The following is an 8,233-nucleotide window of genomic DNA, read 5'->3' as shown; positions in this document are numbered from 1 at the left end:
CTACCACCCTGCGGTGAGAAGCAGACTTTGCACAGCAAGGTGATGGATTATTATAACCAGTGAAATCCACAAAATTCCTTCATGAGATTGAAATAAATTCTGTTTTGTTTGTAACTGCATTTGCTATTTTTGTTAAACTGCCCCCCTCTCAGGTCCTATCCCAAGAAGAAATCCTGTCAGGACAGATTATTTTTGGCCAATTCGCCTTCAAAGAGTCACAATCAATAATCTTTCTTATAGAAGCCAACCTCCGGGAACACAGTAAAGGATGTTAATGGTAGTTCCTGTGGACATCTCACTTTCTCTAAAGGCAACAAATGAAATATTAAAAACTAAGCAGCATTTAAACGAGTCACTCACCATGAAGTCTGTCTCAAAGCACACAGAGTAATCAAAACCAAAGCAACACAAGGGACCCTGGCTTTATAGAAATAATCTTTCCTCCTATATCATCAATTTCATAAAAGGCCTTCAAAATCCACAAGAGTAAAACTGTTTCTCACTTAGAGAGAAAAAAAGAAAGTGTGTGAGCATTTTAGGCTTTTTAAAGGAAGTAATGTGGCAAATTGTAGCCTTGTGTAATTCCATTTAAGTAAGCCAAGTTACATACATATGGCCTACAAGGTTGTGGGGTGGGAATTTGGTAGGCTCTAGCAATTCAGAAACGTTACAGTCTTCTTACTATCACCTGTAAGTGGGATATCACTCCATATTTTTCAGCTCTAAGCAGCTTATCAGCGCAGACTTTCAAAGAGGAGCTTCAGATTTTGTTACATAACCCAAAAACCTTCACTTTGTCTGTTTATCAGACAGTACCATAGCTGTATCTACAAATAGACATGTTTTTGTTGTGAAAGCATAATGTGAAACACCCCATGATACCTTTCCTGCCAATATTTGCCTATAAAATGATGAATCTTACCCAAATTTGGGTGGTTCTGTGATCTGCCAGGTATTAGAAGCAATAGTTGGGCTGTTTGTCTCTGCACCTGTGAGCAGTTAGAGACGGAGGTGTTGGCAATGCTGGTCCTCAGTAGTTAGGCCATATATGGGACATGCTGCAGCAAACTGCCCTTGGCTCTATCCCCTTATTCCCTTTCTCACCCCAGAGAGAAAATACTGAGCTTCACTGAATCAGGAGCAGGCCTGCCTCTTTGTTGCAGGAGTGAAGGCAAGATCTTTCCTGTTAGAGTTGATGCAGCACTGGCAGCCACACAACAGAGATCAACCAGAGCCAAATCTTGTCTCTTACTACAGATCCTCCTCTCTTTTACATCAAAGAGATGGTAATGAATTTTCCTCCTCCCTGTTCCCCTTTGCTAATGGCTACCGTGCGTAGGTCTCTGCGTATGACATCTCTATGGTCCTTGCTGTGTGGAGCTCACTAAAACTGCAGGCAGAAAAGCAAAGAACTACCCAAACAAGCAAAAGGGATGGCAGCCCCCAGCCAGAGTTCCTCCAGTGCAGCATGACAAATGCAGCCAAGTGCTGGAGAGCCAGTGTTGTGCTGCATCCGTCAGCCAGAACGGGACTTTAAATACTCCAGACAGCTTAACTGAGACTACAACTAGCTACAGTTTCACTATAATGAGTGCTCATATATATATATTCTGCAGTCCCATAGTTGTGAAAATTGTTCCTATGCAACTGTGCTCTGGCAGCTCCCTTTAGCTTTTCCTCGTGCTTCCAGCCCTGTCATTGTGAGGACAACTTAAACCCTGTAAGCTGAATGCAATCTGAGACAGCACCAGTGCCAGAATCCGCAGGAAGCCTTCACTCCACAAGGCCTGGCCTGTCCCGCTCTCTTCCCTGGGCAGTGTAGGACTGCAGCCATTGGTGGTGGCCTTCAAGCGCAGCTGGGAGCATGGCGCGCCCCTACAGCCTCTGGCTCTCCCCGTGCGCAGCTGCCTCACAAGCAAACCACGGAAGATGTGCAGAGTGCTGCCACCAGCCCAAAGGCAGCCTGGTGGGGTGTGTACTCCACAGTACCAGAACCCCTTCCAAGAAGCAGCAAAGATATACCCAGTGAGTCTAGAGGCCCCGCAGCGTGTACCTTTCCTAGCTTGGCACAGAGCTCACCGTGCTGCCCAAGCTCCTTGCAGGGAGGCTCTGGGGCTCTCTCTTTCCCTGCCCTCATGCAGCTCACTCTCTACCTCCCTTTAAAGGCACTAAATGGACTGCAAGGCTGTGCGGCCTTGAGCAAGTGGGAATAAAGGAGTTGGAGCTGGAGTCCACTCTGCTGCAAAGAGCAAGGCCTGGGATGGCAAACTTTCCTGCCTGAGGTTAGTGCAGCAGCTGTCTGCCATCTGGAGAGCAGGGGAGATGATTTTCTAAGGGTGGCTATGAGCTTCCCAGTTGCCCAGCATATGTGAGGAACATGTGGAGACCATTGATGAGCCCCCCTGAAAGTCAGGGAGATGCACTGCTGAGAATAGGTACAAATTCTCCCTTTTCAAGGAGTGGGGTTCATTAGATGGATGTAAAGAGTGAGTCTTCAACTTGTCTACCATTCCTGAAGGAGGGTAAGGGAAGCCTGCCCCCATTCCAACAAACAAAATAATTTACTGGATTCCTATGTCATCTATTGGAATTAGGAAAGAGACACTGGAACAGGTCGGCCAGAGAGGTGGTGGAGACCCCGTCCCTGGAGATATTCAAGGTTAGGCTTGATGAAGCTCTGAGCAACCTGATGTAGTTAAAGGTGTCCCTACTTACTGCAGGGGGGGTTGGACTAGATGACCTTTAAAGGTCCCTTCCAACCTAACGCGTTCTATGATTCCATTTGCCTAGGACACTTGACTGCAGAACTTACACACCTTTTAAGACTAAGCATCAAAATCTCATGTTAATGTTGAAAGCAAAATTAATCAGCAGCAAATTATGTGACAACAGCTCCTCACTGATAAACTGCTGACCAAGAACTATTCACCAGGAATCATTCTATCCGGACATTTTCAGTATAAAGTTTTCTTATTTGACTTGAATGGAAGCAGCCCTCATATTTTCTGTCCAACTAATTGAACATGCCAAAAATATACCAGTCATACCAAAAACATGAGCACAAGGGTTTTTTAAAAAATGTTTTACCCATCACTAGTAAGGATTTGAAAAAAAAAGTTCTGTTATCCCAAACATCAGAACATCAGAAAGAAATACAAAGTTGACATACAGCAAATATTCTAATAGAGCTTTTCATGTCCAGTTTGAATGAAGCTGGAGATGATACCAAATGTGCTGTGCCCAAGAGTTCGTGCATGTGTTCAAACGGTGAAGAAAGTGAACAATGTGACTATGCATTCTTTGCTGATCAGTCCCGGTGAAAACTCATTCATAACCAGACATCTGAATTGGCCTCAAGTCACTGCATGCTGCAGAGGTGTGCATGGCTCTTCAACCACACGTTGACCTCACTGCGTATTTAATATTATGCATATCCTTAAGTTTAATCATAGGAATAATTCCTTTAATATGAAGTTTTTCTGTGAGAATTTGCAGGGCTGGATCCTAATTCTGAGCTGGTCTTCACAAAGACATTCAGGAAAATTAATCCAAATTAACTAAAGGCTTAATTTAAAGCAGATTAGTTAAAGTGCATTTAACCCTGTAAAGACTTTTCAAAATTAAAGTAGTCTTAATTCAGCTTTGTATAAAGCTTAATCCATTTTCAATTTATACTTTAAGTTAATTTGGACTAATTAAGTTGAATGTCCTATGTAAATGAGCCTGAGGCCCCGACATAGAACTGTGACCAAGCACAGGTATAAATCTATCCTTATTCAGAACAGCACGTCCTTAAAATCAGCTGGTTTCAAAAAGATGCATACAGGTACTTAAGTATTTTCCTGACTCACACTCTTAACTATTTTATATTCTTAAATCATTTGAGAATTATAGTCTGATGGTAGGGAAAAATCATAGCCCAAAGGGCTGAAAGGCAGATAAATGTATTTCATTTACTGTCCTCCAGATGATACCAATTTCTCCAGTGTGTGTACAAGAAATCTTCCATCATTGTTTTCTGTGGGAAATGTATGATTGACACAGAATTAAAAACTGGTTCTTCAGGCTAGAATTATTTTTTTCCTTATAATGGGAAAAGATGATTAGCCCTTCATTTTCTGGGAAGACTTTGTAATGGCGTGTTGTTTTCTCAAAGCGAACTGGTAGAGCACCCTATCCATTCCCAGTGGAGAAGATGAATTTCAGCAAATGTGTTTAGAATTTTATGTCTCCGATTTCGCAACTCTTCTTTCAAAGCTCCTTCCTGTGGCAATGTACTCGAAGTGCTTGCTGGATATGCAGCAAGAAACTGAAAAGCAAGCTTTCCTTCAAGGTCTCAATAAGTACCCTACTTCATATGTAAGTTTAAGTATTCAGAGTTAGTTACATATGTGCTAAACTGTTTTATTAAGGAGAGGTAAAACTGTACAATAAAATAGTATTATTGCTGGCAATGCAACATCAAAGGCATATTCAGTGGCAAGTTGTCTGCTGGCTACCCAAAGTCAACTAATTAAAACCCACTACCTCCAGAATAAAATTTGCCAACTAAATAGGTATGGAGCCAGACAAGCTATTTAGAGAGTCATGGAGCCTAGGCAGACATCCCACCTCTGCTTGCTCAGAGTGGCTTGCAAAAGTCAGCTCACACATGATACAGCTTGTCTCCTGGTCCATCCAACATACTGTCCAACAACAAATTCCTTCAGCTCCACCTGGTACTTGAGTAGTCATATTCACACAGCACAACCAAGCATAGGACAGCAATCTCCAAGGTACTAATGATCTAGAGATGTGACAATGTATATATGGTGTGTTGTATCCTAACACAGAGAACCAGTACAGTTGTATTGTCATGGCACTGAGTCCAAGTGAATACTCATCCCTCAGCAAGACATAACAGCTTCTGGACACAGGCTGGCACAGATGTGGCTGACTCATGCATCCTCACTTCATCTGCCTTTACTAGAATGGGTATGAGTGGAAGTAGATCAAGTATCTCTGCACCATGATGTACACACAGTCCACCCCATGAAATTGTACAGTTATGAGTGATACTCACCTGATGACCACAACAAAACGGAGATTTTTTCATCACAAAATGGAGTTCTGTACATCAAATTCACCAAGTGTCTGTATTTTCACCAGCCTTCCCCAAAGAGAAGAGTCCAAAGAGGTGACTTCACCTTTTTCTAGCTCATGCAGTGAAACAGAGAATTTTATCCAATGTAGGTTCTTCAAATGTGCTTATCACTATGTTAGCTGAGGACTGCCTAGAAAGAGGAAGAGGAGTTACTGCAGAGAGATCCAAAAGCAATTACTGCTGTCTTGCCCAATGACTACCTAATTTCTACTGCTAGGAACAGCAACTTGTTTAGCCCTCCTTTCTTTTACTGCCTTCCCTTATGCTATTTTTCTACTGTCTGGTCAAGTTGCTACTACCACCTTTCCCAATTTGATTAAAAACACAAAGAGAAAAGATATTCATGGAAATATAGGCATGGCTGCCTTCAATAGTGCTTTGCAGAATGGCTGCGTTGTGCACATGTCAGTCAGCAGCATCATGTGGAGGGGGCACTGCTTGTAAATGGGGCTTCTTTATAATTTCACTGTCATCGTTTCCCGAATTTCCGCGGCTCAGTTTTAGTTGAAGCGATGTGTCTGCCACACTGAGCTGAAAGAGCTTTTTAGATGTGTTTGAAGGCTGTTAGCCACCATCAAACGCTTAGCCATTCCTGCATTCTGTACCTGCTTCACATCGTGCACCCAGTGGGCCCTGCACTTGCTGCTACCTCCTCTTGAACCGAAAGCTTTTACTGTTCTTCAGGTTGCAGATGTGGTCCAGGTGAGGACCAGCGCCTAGCTGAGGTGCGAACAGTAAAATAATCACCCCAGACACAGAAAAGCACCTTCTCCCCTGCGCACATTGATCTGGCAGCATTTAACTGGCACCTAGATAATAAGGGCATCGACTTCACTGCAAAACATGGTCAGGGCCCGCAGCCATGAAATGGACTCGATAGGCTTTAAATACTGTTTTGCCGGGCTGGCTTACAGGGGTGGCTTGGGGCCTACTTGGCAGCTCATTAACACTCAGTTAACACTCCTCTGTATAGCACAGCCTTGGCTTTTACATTTTCGTAATTTTCAGGGGAGCAACGTGTGTTGAATTAAAGGGAGGGGTAATATCTTACGATACACAAAACATTATTAACGAATTCAGCTTTAAAAACATTGAAATAAAAAAATCTACAATGTACCGAACGTACCATTTGTGAACACAGAGCCCAGGAGAAGCGTTGCTTTTACCTCGCAAAGTTTCCATTGCATGTGAGTTCTGAGCGCCCCAGCTTCAGGTACTAGAGACAGACAGAGGAGCGGGTGGTTATCTGAGGAAGCATGCATCTAAACCAGCTTCTGCTTTCAACCTTACAGCACCATCTGTTATTTAAAAAGCCCACTATAACTCACTTTTAACTGGCTGCATAGTGGGGGAAACTGCAACTACCTTCCTTTGATGCTGTAGCCTTCAGCTCTGAAAGCCAGAATGATCTCTTCTTGCAGATAAAGCAGCGAAAGAGGAAGTGAAAATGTCAAGCTGCATTCGATTGCCAGACAACTGACTGTTTCCCATAATAAAAGAGAGCAATCCCCATGTGGAATGGGGACCTTGCTATCTCCTAGTCGCCTCAGCCCTCAGACAGCACAGTGACAGTATGCATGAGATTAAGAGGTGGATCATCCTCGGGCCCTCCCCACTGCAACATCTGCCTCTGCTGAGGAGTGGCCTTGCACAGGATGCCTTGAAATCCCAGGGACGCTGCTCCCTCTTGGCATGAACCCCTGTCCTGCAGCCACCCAGAGCTGAACAAAGGATCCCCAAAGCACCAACCTGCACGGTGACTGCTGCTAGCCAAGGAGGGCATGCCAAAGGTGGCCAGTAGATACACTGCCAGCCTATGCAGCTCCCCAGGGACAACGCCCCCCCCCCCCAGTGTTTTATCAGACAATCCCACCAAAAATGCTCAGCAGAAACAAAAGCTGCTTCTCTCTGCACAGGACTTTGGCAGGCAGTGTCTCCACTCTTCTCTTCCCTCTGGGTTGAGCTTGCCAGGAGGGGAATGAGCATTTCTGAACAGGAGGAGGTACCCCTCATGCTCCCCACAATCTGCAGGAGGCCCTGAGACTTCTAAAGGTCCTTTTCTTGCTAGTCCAGGCATTTTGTGGACACTGGGGGCCTGAGTGTGCTACACAGCATGATGTCCTGCAGAGGTACCAGACTAGTTTTAGGAGAGCTAGTGTGGAATCAGGAACAGTATAGTTGCAGGACTGCAAAGCTCCACCTGGCCCAATGAGCCCCACTGGAAACCACTTCGGGTGTCTCCGTGTGGCCTTGCGCCGTGCCAAGTGAACAAACACACAGGGCACATTTCCAAAGACAGCCTTTACAACGGCGCCAGAAACACTGCCTGCACAGATTGAGTCATTAAGCAGATTTCAGCTGGATGGCCGTGCATGAACTCTGGAGTTTTGCACAGGGAAGATGGCAAGCAGCAACTGAAGAAGCAGGTCCTGGGCTCTGATGGGGGCTTGTCAGGAAGAAGCAGTCCTACCTGTGGAAGATAAAAGGTGCTGAGCTTTCTTTTGGAAATGGGATTGCCAATGGAGATGGAAAGCAGTTGAAGAACCAGTGAGAGATGATACATTCAGACAGACATTCTTTTTGGCTACAATGTCCAAGAAGACTGACCCTGAGTAATGCAACAAATTCCTCTTTGGTGAGGGAGCAGATGGGACCAGGGCAAGCCTGATGCAACCTAGGGCTTTGCTTGTATTTGCAAACAAAGCAACCATAGTGTAAAGAGGACATTTAATGACCTCTGCTCTTCCCTTTCCTTTCTCCCCAGATAGCCTAAAAAACATGCAGCTTGCATGAAAGTCTGACTATCTTTCTAGTTAATCAATCAATTCCAGGTCTCCTGAACACTTTCTTCCCAGGTATCTGATAAAATATAATTTATCCTAACACCATATTTGATTTTATTTTTTTCAGATCTGACACTAATTCAGCAGGGTATATTCCATCCTTGAAGGGCAGCAAAATCCTTCATATTTTTAATCAATAAATATTAAATAACACCTTATTTTCAAATGTTACATCATCTGTATATTCAAACACTGATTTCAATTATTGATCCTGATGTAGATTAAAAATTTGACATCTCCACATTCT

This window comes from Gallinula chloropus, assembly GCF_964237585.1.
Source record: "Gallinula chloropus genome assembly, chromosome: 1".
Classification (NCBI taxonomy): Eukaryota; Metazoa; Chordata; class Aves; order Gruiformes; family Rallidae; genus Gallinula; species Gallinula chloropus.
This window is presented reverse-complemented; position numbering follows the sequence as displayed.